General features: G+C 45.5%; 1 long non-coding RNA gene across 1 annotated transcript in view; it reads right to left on the minus strand.

Moving 5' to 3' along the window:
- Positions 1-4,872: 4,872 nt before the first annotated feature.
- The window catches only part of LOC144827170 (uncharacterized), a 61,263-nt gene continuing 53,285 nt past the window's right edge, over positions 4,873-12,850 (minus strand). Inside the window, exon 8 of the long non-coding RNA XR_013610056.1 lies at positions 4,873-4,974. This is a non-coding gene — a long non-coding RNA (uncharacterized LOC144827170). The remainder of the gene's footprint in view (positions 4,975-12,850) is intronic.

The raw sequence follows: 12,850 nt of genomic DNA on the forward strand, positions 1-12,850 counted from the left end.
TGGAATTTGGACTGAAAAGGAGGGGTGGCTAAGGAAGGAGCGGAACCACTGCAGAGCAGAGCCACAGATGCCAATGTCCTCCAGGCGGTGCAGAAGGATGCGATGAGACACCGTGTCAAAGGCAGCGCTAAGGTCTAATAAAATAAGCGCTGCCGTTTGACCTGCATCCAGCACACTCCGCAGATCTTCTACCATTGCCAGAAGGGCAGTCTCCGTGCTGTGACCAGCACGGAACCCATTCTGCGTAGGATCGAGGACATTGGCCCGGGCCATATGCTCAGTTAGAGCCAGGTTGACGTGAGCCTCCATGACTTTGGCCGGCCAGGGAAGCAATGAAATCGGGCAGTAGTTTTCCGGTTTTAAAGGATCCAATGATGGTTTTTTCAGGATCGGGGAAACCACCGCCTGCTTCCACTTGGCGGGAACCGTACCTGAAGTCAAGGAAAGGTTGATCAGCGAACACACCGCAGTACGCCCCTGAAAAGAGGAATCTCTAAAGAGGGCAGGTCTAAGCGGGTCCGCAGGAGAGCCAGACTTGACTCGATGTGCCAACTTGACAAACCCATCCCAGGACAGAGTAGGGAGAGAGTATAATGCCGGGCAGCTGCGAGGGCCATTCAGAGGGATGAGTGGCAGCGTCGTACTGGGGAACGACTGATAAATGGTCTTAACTTTCTCCAAAAAGAAAGCAGCCAAGGTCTCGCAATGGGAGGTGGAACCATCCACTTGCGGAGCCGCTCTCTTAGCCATCAGATTTTTGAGGGCTTTGAAGATGGTCTTCGATGGATTGTGGCTGTTACGGAATTCCGTCGCATAGAACGCCGCACGGGCTCTACAGATAGCTCGATGGTAGAGCTTGACGGAAGCCAAATACACGTTTTTTTTTACGGCATCATACGTCTTCCGCCACTCCCTTTCTGCCCTTCTACATGAACCCTTCAGGGCACGGAGGGCACTGTCATACCAAGGACTCGACTGCCTGGAGCTGGATTTACTTGAGATGATAGGCACCAGTTTGTCAAGCGCCTTGGTAATCCAGCTGCAGAATTGGTCGTAGCCCGAGGTGACATTAAGCAGGGGGCCTAGTGGCTCTTCAGCCATGATGTAATGTAGGTCCTCTAGCCTGAGCTTATTCCAGTGCCGCTGAGGGATCCACTTAGGAGATGGAATGATAGGGGTTTCGGGGAGAGGTAGCCAGACGGACACCAAAAAATGATCAGTCCAACCCAATGGAGAAATAGCCAAAACTTGGACATCCGGTAAGTTAGTAAAAAACGGGTCCAAAATGTGACCAGCCACATGTGTAGATTGGGTGACAAGTTGGGTCAGCTGAAGGGCCTCCAGATCCGCCAGAAAACCACTGATAGCCGGGGTCTGTTGATTGTCAAAATGGAGGTTGAGGTCACCTAGGATGCAAAAATTGGCGCAGTCACTAGCTAGCGTACTAACCGCCTCAGGGAAAGCTCCCCTGAATGCTACATCACTGCCTGGGGGGCGGTACACGGCCATCCAAGGCAGCGTGAACTGAGGACTAATGGTGATCTTAAACAGGGCGCTTTCGCACCCAGCAATATGTAGACCCGTCCACGTGCACACAAAGGTGGATTTTATAGCTAAAGCAATACCTCCACCTCTTGACAGGCGGTTCCACGTAAAAAGTGAATATCCTGGAGGGCAAGCCAAATTAATTATGGCTGCGTCTGTGTCCTGGAGCCAGGTCTCAGTGATGATAAACAGATCTGGCTCCTCGTCGGTGATAAGGTCCATGATAGACAGATGATGTTTGACCAGAGATCTGGTATTAAGATTTAATATACGCAGACCATGAATACGACACTTGCTCAGCTGAGGCACACTTATGCCTTCCGATAAAGCTGCCGAGTTGTCATAGTCCCGGATACCCGCTGGCTGGTCAAGCGACCATCCTTTGCAGGCACATTGATAGGGGCCACACAAGGGATGGTTCGGTGCAGAAGCGCATCGTGGAATGGACTGCCCAATCGCCCGAAGCAATGCACTGGTGTAAACAATCATCCTACCTCCCAGACGGTGCTAAATGGGAGGGGCCCGCTGCGCCCAGCGCGTCCTTAGCGCGGACGGGCGCAGACGGGCAGGACTCTGGCAAGACTCCGGCAAGCGACGGCATCCAACTGCGCGTTCCCGCTGCGCGGGAGAGAGCGACTTTAAATAGGCGGAGAAATGGAGGGAGGAGCGCAGGGACGCTCCAAGATGGCGCCCGCCGAAAGACCAGCGTCCCAAGCCAAAATGGCGCCGATCGTCGATCCCCAGACCACCCACAGAACCCGGGCCCACCAAAACGGTGGTGTAATTTCCAAAATTATATGCAGGTAAGAGGGGGGGGGGGAGAGAGCCCAACCAGTTCACAATTAAAACTGAACAAAACGAAAAATATTAGCAAGTAGTTAAAAAACAAGTATAGTTAAAACTAAGCGCAGACAAACCGCGGCGCAGTAATGCGGCACCTTTTCCAGGCTGCCCGCTGCCTAAAATCGCCTTAAATAGGCGGAGAAATGGAGGGAGGAGCGCAGGGACGCTCTAAGATGGCGCCCGCCGAAAGACCAGCGTCCCAAGCCAAAATGGCGCCGATCGTCGATCCCCAGACCACCCACAGAACCCGGGCCCACCAAAACGGTGGTGTAATTTCCAAAATTATATGCAGGTAAGAGGGGGGGGAGAGAGCCCAACCAGTTCACAATTAAAACTGAACAAAACGAAAAATAATAGCAAGTAGTTAAAAAACAAGTATAGTTAAAACTAAGCGCAGACAAACCGCGGCGCAGTAATGCGGCACCTTTTCACAGCCCTGAGGGAATGACCTCATTAGCCCAGAAAAGTATTTTGAGAGCATTCCCCTCATGGCAATAGTGTGCATCACTGATAGACTCAGACCTGGGCACTTCAGGTTTTAGCCCTGAAGTACCAAGAACTGACTGTCTATCATGACACTTCGCCACAGAGTGGGATGGGATCCACAGTGCTCTCTTACCCCATCCCACTCCGTGAAGTGGGAGGGAAGGTCCTCCTCTCATTGGCTTACTCATGACTAGGTCAGCCAATGAGAGGAGGCAGATGGATCTTCCAGTTTTCTCTTCCCACTATGAAGCGTCCAGCTCCTTCAGGTGCCTTCTGCTTCCCCTCCCACCACCCTCTGGATTTGCCATCACCCCTGCAGCCCAGTAAGTTATTATTGTCATGTTTGAGTATGCGGGTGCATGTATGAATGTATGAATGTATGTGAACCTGGGTGCTGTGACCGAGTGTGTGCATATATATGTACTTGTGAATGGCATGTATACGTGCTTGCTTGTGAATGGATGGGTGCGAGTGAGTGTGCATGTGGAGGAGTTTGAGCATGGGTGTGGGCCTGCCCCATCACTACTGCACATTACGGGCTGTCACTACCTCTGATGTGCTTTTTTGTGAACAGTCTTAAAGATTCACCTGTGGCTTTTTCTAATTATATAAGAATCCATGAGCATGTATGCTCCTAAATTTAATGTCTCCTAATGATTGTGTAGTTTTAAGTAGTCAAACATGGACGCTTTTGGAGTGATCTAAAAGGTTGTAATTTTTCAAATTATGTTTTGGTGCCAGCATATTAAGAATAAAGTTTATTGAAAGATAGCCAGACAGTCTACTCAAAATCACATATTGGGTAATGACCTGGGGGCATATTATCAAGAACGGCGATAAAATTATCGCTGTTTTAGCGGAAGGAAACTGCCACTAAAGCGGCGATAATGGGCTTGATAATATGTCCTTGTGAATTCCCATAGCAGCCCAGGTTCTGGTGTTAACCTGGGCTGCTATGGGAATTCACGAGGGCATATTATCAAGCCCATTATCGTCGCTTTAGTGGCAGTTTCCTGCTGCTAAAATGGCGATAATTTTTATCGCCGTTCTTGATAATATGCCCCAAGGTTATTTACTGATAATCTTACATTTTTTTCGTCTGCGTATGTGGAGCATTTTGTCTGCTCCCCGCATTGGAAGTGGATATACCCCGCCAACAGGTGGACAGGTTGAAGCAATCTGTCTCCAAATGGAAACCAAGAAAGCTGGATGTGGAAAGGGCAAATTAGTCACTTCTAGCCAGGCAAATCAGCCTTGGTCTTCCTACAGTAGGAACATTCTAGTCCAAACTGCCAGGCTCTTTGGGGTCTGGGTCGGCGATTGCTTGTCTTTCCATTTAGAGGAGACCTGGTCTGGCAGTTCAGGCTGTATCTTCATTCCTACTGCAGCAGGACCAAGGTTGGTAAAGTACGTGGCACAGTACAAAACAATTAACTGGATTGTGGCCTGGAGTAAATACCAGTGACTGAAATGAATGTAAAAAACCCATCCACCACTTTGTATTCCCTACGGGCAACGTCCTAAGTGTGACGGGTTTGTGCAGACGAGGGTCTCATTTACACTGTAGTATAGTACTCAAGCTGCACCGTTCACAAAATCTTTGGGCATAGGACATAAGCTTCAATGATGAGGCCAAATAGGCTGAAATTGGTCTAGAATTGCTTGTGTTCCTATTAAGAGGGGACCTGTCCTGGCAGTTCATGCTGGATTGTTCCTTTTAGAGTAGGGCCCAAGCTGATTTGCATATGGCTGGTTTCTGTCTGAGGTGGCATGGTGGGTATAAATCGATGAATTGAACTGCGACTTAGAGTAATTCCCAGTGGCTGAGATTAAGTCTTATAACGATCCAAGCGTCTCCCTGCCCAGGAGGCGTCCCCTTTGTGCACTGCTAAAGATCCAGTATGGATTTCTCAAGTTCATAAATGGAACCAAAAATAAACGTATTTTCTAAGAAAAACATTCAAAACCAGGAAGGTTTTATTCAGTCATCCTGGAATTCTTCGTATTCAAATGTACATTCCATTTGTCAAATCACGATGAAATCAACATTCTTAATCCATAACCAATGCATTTCGGGCTTCATCAGGGATAGGTTCTGTTCTGTAAATGAAATGCAAAGCAAAGTCAAACTAAACAGATAGCCAGCAGCTGAGATAAACCAATAGAGATCATAGAACAGTGTCAAAACCTAAATAGAGCGCATGTTAATGCGTGTGTTGTATATTGATGCCATGTCTGAAGTGTTATCGTGGACTTTTAGTTTTTGATTAACTCACGCCCGATCGCACGTGCTTTATTTACGTAATAGAGATAATACGTTTATTTTTGGTTCCATTTATGAACTTGAGAAATCCATACTGGATCTTTAGCAGTGCACAAAGGGGACGCCTCCCGGGCAGGGAGATTCTTGGATCATTATAATACTGCACGCTCTGTGGACCAGAGAGTGATGCCCTTTGTAGCACGCACAAATTGGAATACTTTGTTCAAATACAGAAACAATTTCGGAGTGCTAGTACTAATCTAATCTTTTTTTATTTCTTTTTGTTTCCCTCAGTAAAATGCTATAAGTGGGATGTCCTAAGTGTGATGGGAAGGCCTATATGGGTGTATGTGTTCACTGTGCCATAGGAGCCACACTGCACCCTACTGACAAGGCCTAAATAGGCAAAAACCTGTCTGGGGTTGCTTGTGTTTCCATTCACAAGGGTCTTGGCGTGGCAGACTGGACTTCACTTTTTTTATTGAAGCATGACCAAGGGTGATCTGAATATGGCTGGTTCCTGTCTGAAGTGGCACAGTAGGCAAAACATGATGGTCTCTATTGCAACCCAGAGTAATTACCAGTGGCTGAGATTTATTCAACCAAATCATCCATCACATTTCTGTTTTCCTCATTTCTGTTGAAAGCACAATGAGGCTAATTCACAAAAGGATTTACGAGTATGGAAAGTTACATTACAGAATTCTCTACATGCCTTTGTGGATCGGCCCTGAAATGCTCAACATCCGATTAGTATAAGTACAAAGAGGGCGCAGTCCTTTCTATTTTTACTAATTATAAATATAAATATTTACTGAATATTCAGATATCATTCCCATCTAAGATGTTTGGGGCTAATCCACATTGCCATGCAAGAGTACATAAAAGACTTCTGAAGGATTCCTATTTTTTGTACACCAAAATGCCTTTGTAAGTAGGTCCCCATATGTCTTTAAACTTACGGCCGATTAAAACGTCCCTTTATATATTTTGTCTTTCCTTTGCTCACCGGGTGATTTGCCTTTTTTACTTTTTTGTAGTTGCTAAAATACTTTTGATGAGCAAACTCCTATGTGGGAATATATAAGTGTTGCTTTATTGATTGGGCTGTGTGCACCAGAACAAGGGATTCAAATCAAAGGTCAGAATGATCAGTTACATTGCCAGCGAATGACGGCTGACCTTAAAAGCTTCCAGTAGGAACTGTGCCGGATGGTCAGCTCATGTGATGGTCTACCATTTTTTTTTTACGGGTATCTATTAACTTTCCAATGTTCACTTGAGCAAAAATACATGGCATACATTTTGAATTCTCTACATATTGCTGTAGACATGATGGTAAGCTCCATTTTTGCGTATTGCTTTAATTTCACATTTGACAACAACTTTGCTTGCGTGATATGTACATCAGCTGCCATTCATCGTGCAAGAAAAACTCCCCCAAACAATCAAGTAACAGCGAAACTACCCAAGGTTAAACAACACTTTAACTATTTGGATATCCTCAATCAAAATCATACATTCTTTAGTACTCCGCCAGGATATTACTCATTTTTCATTTTAGAACTCTCCACCCACGGTGCAGCAACGTGTCCCCTCCCTGAAATGAGTGGTTTTCACCCTACCTTGTCTGATCCTCACTCACCTAGCATTACCTTATTGAGCTACGACTGTGATGCTAGGCACAGGCTGCAATTGTTTCAATATTTCTCACGCAATGTACAGCACCCCAGATCAACCCCTCATACCTTAGCTGAGGCTCTTCAGATGTGATGAAGGGACGCTTAGCCAATGTATTAGGGGTATGATCTGCACATTGCTAATTGTTTGGGGGAGTCTTTCATCAGATTTCGATGACAGTTCAGTCATGTAGGTATTCCTCACAATGGTCTATGTTTGAAATGGGTGTCTCTAGTTGGCAGTGATATGCACCCTGTCCAAGTAGGCACCCTTCCTTCTAGTCAATGTAAGGAAGTTACACACTCAAAATAACCCCTGCTCACCACCTTGGCAGCTTGGCGCAAGCTGTCAGGCTTATCTCAGAGGCAATGTGTAAAGCATCTCTACACAAAACACACAGTAACACAGTTAAAACACTACAAATGGACACCACACCAGTTCAGGATAATAACCACTCTTTATCTAAACCAAACAAGAACAAAATGGCAAAACTCCAACATACACAACTCAAGATATCACTTTCAGGATCATTTACTGTAAAAATATAGCTCTTAGAAGACAGGAGCTCCAACCAGGGCTATCTTGACATCATGACAATTACTAATCTACAGTATGGACCCGACCGCAAGGTGCCCGGTCCGCCCACAGAGTCAAATTGGATTCCCAAGTAACTTTACCTTGGAAAATGAAGAAATCAGCAGATGCATGGCGTCATGGAGGTGAGACGTCGGTGGGTCGAGGTGGCATCTGTTCCTTACTGCACAGAGGAGGCGAGGTGTTGAGTACTCGATGTGCAGGGGAGGTGAGGCGGTTTCGGCAGTGAAGCATCCATTCCATCCGATGGTGCAGTGTTCATGAGTTTGGGATGTCACCCACATCGGTTATCAACTCTGCGATGCTGCGATGGAGACACTGACATCAACAGGTGTCTGTGCGAAGTGCTGCAATTGGAGAGGTCAGGGCTGCAGTGCGAGTCGGGATGGTGTTTCGTGCACTCCATGAGCAGTGCCCTTGACTCCTGTGCAGGCAGCGGCTCCATCACGACATATGAGTCGATAATGTTGATGGTATCGGTAATGCCAGGGCTGCGGTGCGCGTCAGGGCATTGATTCGCGCACTCCACGAGTAGTGTCCTCGGCTCTGGTGCAGGCAGCGGCGTCGCTGAAGGCATCAATGTTGATTTTCTTGAGTTGCAGTACCAGCCACATTACTCCAAGGAGCCAGGAACTGGAACTGGCACCATATGCCAATCAGGACTCCCAGCAGAGTAGTCCAGGTGCTGTAGATTAGGCCTTTGATGACCCTGAGACTTCCAACATGTGGCAAGCACACACAAGCCCTTGGAGAGCCTTGAGAAGCGGGATATGAAAGTAAAGTCCAGTCCTTCCACTGCTCAAGACAGAAGCTGCAAGCAGTAGGCCAGCACAACACAGCAACAAGCAAAGTGGCAGCTCCCCTCCTACAGCTTCTGCAGCTCTTCTTTTTGGCAGACTCTCCTCTTGATCCAGAAGTGTTCTAAAATGTGGGGGTACAGGTCCAATACTTTAATCCCATTCTGTTTTGAAGTAGGCATACTTCAAAGGATAGTATTTGTAGTGCACTGATCCTGCTTTGCAATGTTCTGGCTCCAGACACACTACAGCTGGGTGGAAGCAGCATTGTGAGAGGACAGGCAAAGCCCTATTCAGGTGTCAGTGACAACTCCTTCCAGCACTCTAGCTCAGGAAGGCCCATCATCCTGGTGATGGGCAATCAGGATATGTAGGGCACACCTCAGCTCCCTTTGTTTAACTGTCTAGAGTGAATGCACAAACAGCCCAACTGCCAGTCTAAACCAGACGTGGATTCCACAGACAGAAAAGGCAAAGGATGGTAAAGCAAGAAAATGCCCACTTTCTAAACGTTCAATACTAATAATAGGGTGTCCTGCAGAACCTGGGGAATATCACCAATATATAGACAGTGGTTCTGCCATAGGGAAGGAATTTCTTCAAAGAAATAACTTTGCCCACTCAAAAGTAGGACCATCAATCAATGATACACACAACACTGACCATAGACATAAATATCAACTAAAAATGACAAGGACTCAATTAAAGTTGAAAAGATTGTGTCTGATATATTAAAATTAATATATTGTATGTGATTAAAGACATATCAATAATAATATGACAGGACTGAAACACATTGTACAATACATAGCAATAAAATTACAAATTTGTGACCTAAAAGTGTGGCCGAGACAAAAAGAACCAGAATATTACCCATAGATAACACAAAAACTTGTTACAGCATCCAAATATCTCAGAAGGCCGTAAATAGACATGTGATTTCTATTTCATATACAGCTTTATATATTTGGACAGAGCACGCTTGTATGATTAACGTCATTGTTTCGACCCCTTATACATGAGTGTGTGTAGACAACAACACTGTGGGGTCTTCATCAGGACTGTAAACCAAGAGTGCATATGGCCTGTGTAGTAAAAAAAGTTTTTTTTGTTAAAAGACAGTGTGTGGGAGAAGGAAACTACAAAAAGATCGAAGTTGAGAATATTATAATGAGTCTCAGACATCTGAGAAAATTCTCTGGGAGATTAGTAATGATATTGCAGGTGAATCATGCACTTATCCAATGGATTCAGTCAAAACCTGCATAAAAAAAGATGTATTTGTGGGTTGCAAGGGAGGAAATGCAGTTCCTACCTTAGAGCCTGGAGTGTGCAAATAGGGGTTAATCCGAAAAATGAGCCACTGAAAGGGAAACCTGTTAGCAGACCTCTTCTGCTTAAAGTAAGCACTTTTAAACAAGGAGTTTCTATAATGGAAGAAAATACTTTATCAAGAACTAGGCCACATAGTGAATTAAATCAATATTGTAAATGTTTTAAAAGCCATGGAGAAAATGTAGTGAACTGTGCAAATGTGTCCTTTCTAAATGAAGAAAATTACTTACAAATAAATAACTAGGCCCCTACTGAAACTACAGGCTACCCGCCACAATATCATTTAAAAACAAATACAACACCTCTAAAACCCTGTTTCAGATTCTCAACACCCTTATTAATCCGAAAGCTTGTAATCCAGAGGAAGAGCCATCCCAATCGCTATGCGATAGCATAGCCGGCCACCTGACACAAAAAATGTAGGATATCTATAACAAAATATCCACTCCCAGCACTAACCTCAGGCATAACCCGACGATTGACAGTCCTTGTCCACCCAATCAGGGTATATTAAAAAAAAATCCATTGCTGACTGTACTAGATACAGAATCCTTATTAAAATCTGCTAAGTCAGGCTCTCCCAGAGATCTTATCCCTGCCAAAATTGCTAAAAAACTGAACTGGCCGAGCCTCTCTGCTCCATCCTAAACAGCTCAATTGTACAAGGTAAACTTCCGAAAGAATGGAAAGATGCTCAGATCATGCCAATCAGGAAAAAACCCAAACTACCGCCCAATGTTGTTACCAATTACCGTCCCATCTCACTGCTTCCCCTGCACAGTAAACTATTGGAAAAGCATATTAATAAACATCTTTCAGCTTTTGTTGAGTCCTCCAACTGTCTGGATCACTCTCAGTCGGGATTCCGTCCCAAGCACAGCACCGAACTAGCTCTGGTCAATGCAGTGGGCGACATTCGAATGCAGGCAGACGCCGGTCGAGCAGTAATTCTCATACTGCTCGACCTATCCGCCGTATTCAACACCTTCTCACACCAGATTCTACTAGATAGACTGCACTCAATAGGCATTCAAGACACTGCATTGGAGTGGCTAAGAGACTTTCTCAATTACAGGTCCCAAACAGTTAACCTTGGATCTTTCAAATCCAAAACCCCCTCAGTTACTAAAGGAGTACCCCAGGGGTCCTATCTGAGTCCCACTCTTTTCAATATATACATTGCCCCCCTCGCCACGCTTCTTAGGAACATCTGGTTTAACCCGATTTCCTACGCAGATCATACACAATTGCTCCTGGCCTATGACAAAGATACCCCCAACATCCAAGAGATATTTGCTGAAGGCATGAAAATGATAACATCATGGATGAGCCACAATTTCTTGCAGCTCAACACAGGAAAAACGGAAATCATGCTGTTCAAGGACGCAGTCACTAGCTGGTCCCCCAGCTGGTGGCCGCAAGAACTTGGTTCAGCACCTCTACCTAAACCGGTGGTCAAGAACTTAGGAGTCCTGATTGATAATAAGCTGAATCTGGATGGCCACATAGCAGCAACCAAAAGAGCTTGCTTTCATGCCCTCAGCCTGCTGCGTAAAGTCTTCCACTTTCTCCCCTTGTCAACACGTAAGACCCTTATACACACACTGGTACTTAGTCGCTTAGATTTCAGCAGCGCTTTGCTGATCTCCGCCAAGGATTCCGCCTTACAGACTCTTCAAGTGGTGCAAAATACAGCGGCCCGTTTAGTAACCAGTGCCCCTTACCGCACCCCTTCTCTTCCCCTTCTGCATGAACTTCACTGACTTCCAATCCGCAAAAAAATTTGCTTCAAAGTCTGTTGCATAGTTTTGAAAGGCCTAAACCAGTGAGGTCCAACCTACCTGGCCGACAAACTGATTAAACACACCCCTTCATGCATACTCCGCTCAGAAGGGAAAGGCCTTCTTGTCATCCCCCGCATCAGACAAACCAGATTGGGAGGCAAATCATTTTCTTATCTTGCTCCCATACTCTGGAATCAATTACCCCTGAAGCTCCGCCTATCCAACAATTACTTAGGTTTCAGGAAAAAACTAAAAACTCTGCTGTTCTAGAAACACTGTCTTGCTTCCTCTTTTCGTCCGCAGCGCGGACATACCCCATTTGGGGTGATTCAAGCGCTCTACAAATGAAACAAATAATTTTTTTTTTTTTTAAATAGAAATTATAAATAAATCCAGGTGCATGGCCCAAATCAGACAAACAACACCAGTTTTTCAACTTACTTGTGAAATCTCAAATATAAAGTCCTTAAATCCAATGGTATATGCAGCAGACACAAAGACCGATCCTTTCAGCTCTAAATCCAAACGAAAAGTGACCAGGAGATGGACAAAGCACTGGAGGGAGCCTGCTGGACAGGAACAGGAAGTTGGCTACTCTTGGGCACTCCCTTCCAGTGGATTCTTTTTTTTAAACAGTTCTCGCACAAAATACCAATGCCAAATGTCCATTTGAGGAGGTTTTTGACTCCAAATCATCTTTTAGGGAAGATTTTGATGCTTCTCGATGTAAATTCTGCGCGTTCAAGATCACATATGGCAGAAAACATCCGGCGGAAGTCACTGTGCACCCGAAAGATGTGTTAGTGACTGCAAAATCTTGCTGGAGCATGCGGCTAGCTAGCAAATCTCGTGGCGACCGCGAACGGCTCTGAAACTCTCGTGGGCGATCGCGAGGGCCCTGCAAGTCTCTCCCGTGTGTGTGAAAGACATTTCGAACATGCTAACAAAAAAAACCTCTGCTCTGTTGAGGTGTGCAGAGTTAATCTGCACCTTCGCATTGTCCGCTGAACACGGAGTTGCCGAATTGCGCGAACTCCGTGAGCGGAGTGGAGTTTTACGCCCAGACCGAGCTTTATTCAAGTGTGGTTGTAGATGCACGTACTGTATCTGTATCTTATTAGGAATAGAAGATCTGCAAAAGCGAAACGTAAATTATTTTTGCAGCCCAATATTCAGCAGATTAGCACTCAACCTGAGGGAGGCCTCTGCTGTGATGGAAAAAACCAAAGCACACTACCAGAGTCAGGTGGGTGCATGTTTCCGCCTCCATTAGCTTTGTAAATATTTGTCAGGTTCTTAATCTGAATGGCAGAGTGCAGCCCCTTGTTCGTGAGAAATCAGGAGACAAAATATGCGTGCCATGCAAGATTTATGCAGTCTATGTTTTTCAACAACCTACTGTAAATACATTAGCCCTGCTCAAAATGCATTTCCCGTGGTCGGCTGGGTTTCCCAACGTGTGTTGGACCTATGAAGCTCAGCACATGCTCCTTGTAAGCTCCTGCTCAGTTAGGATATGGGGC

Source organism: Lissotriton helveticus, chromosome 4_1 (assembly GCF_964261635.1).
Source record: "Lissotriton helveticus chromosome 4_1, aLisHel1.1, whole genome shotgun sequence".
NCBI classification, from domain to species: domain Eukaryota; kingdom Metazoa; phylum Chordata; class Amphibia; order Caudata; family Salamandridae; genus Lissotriton; species Lissotriton helveticus.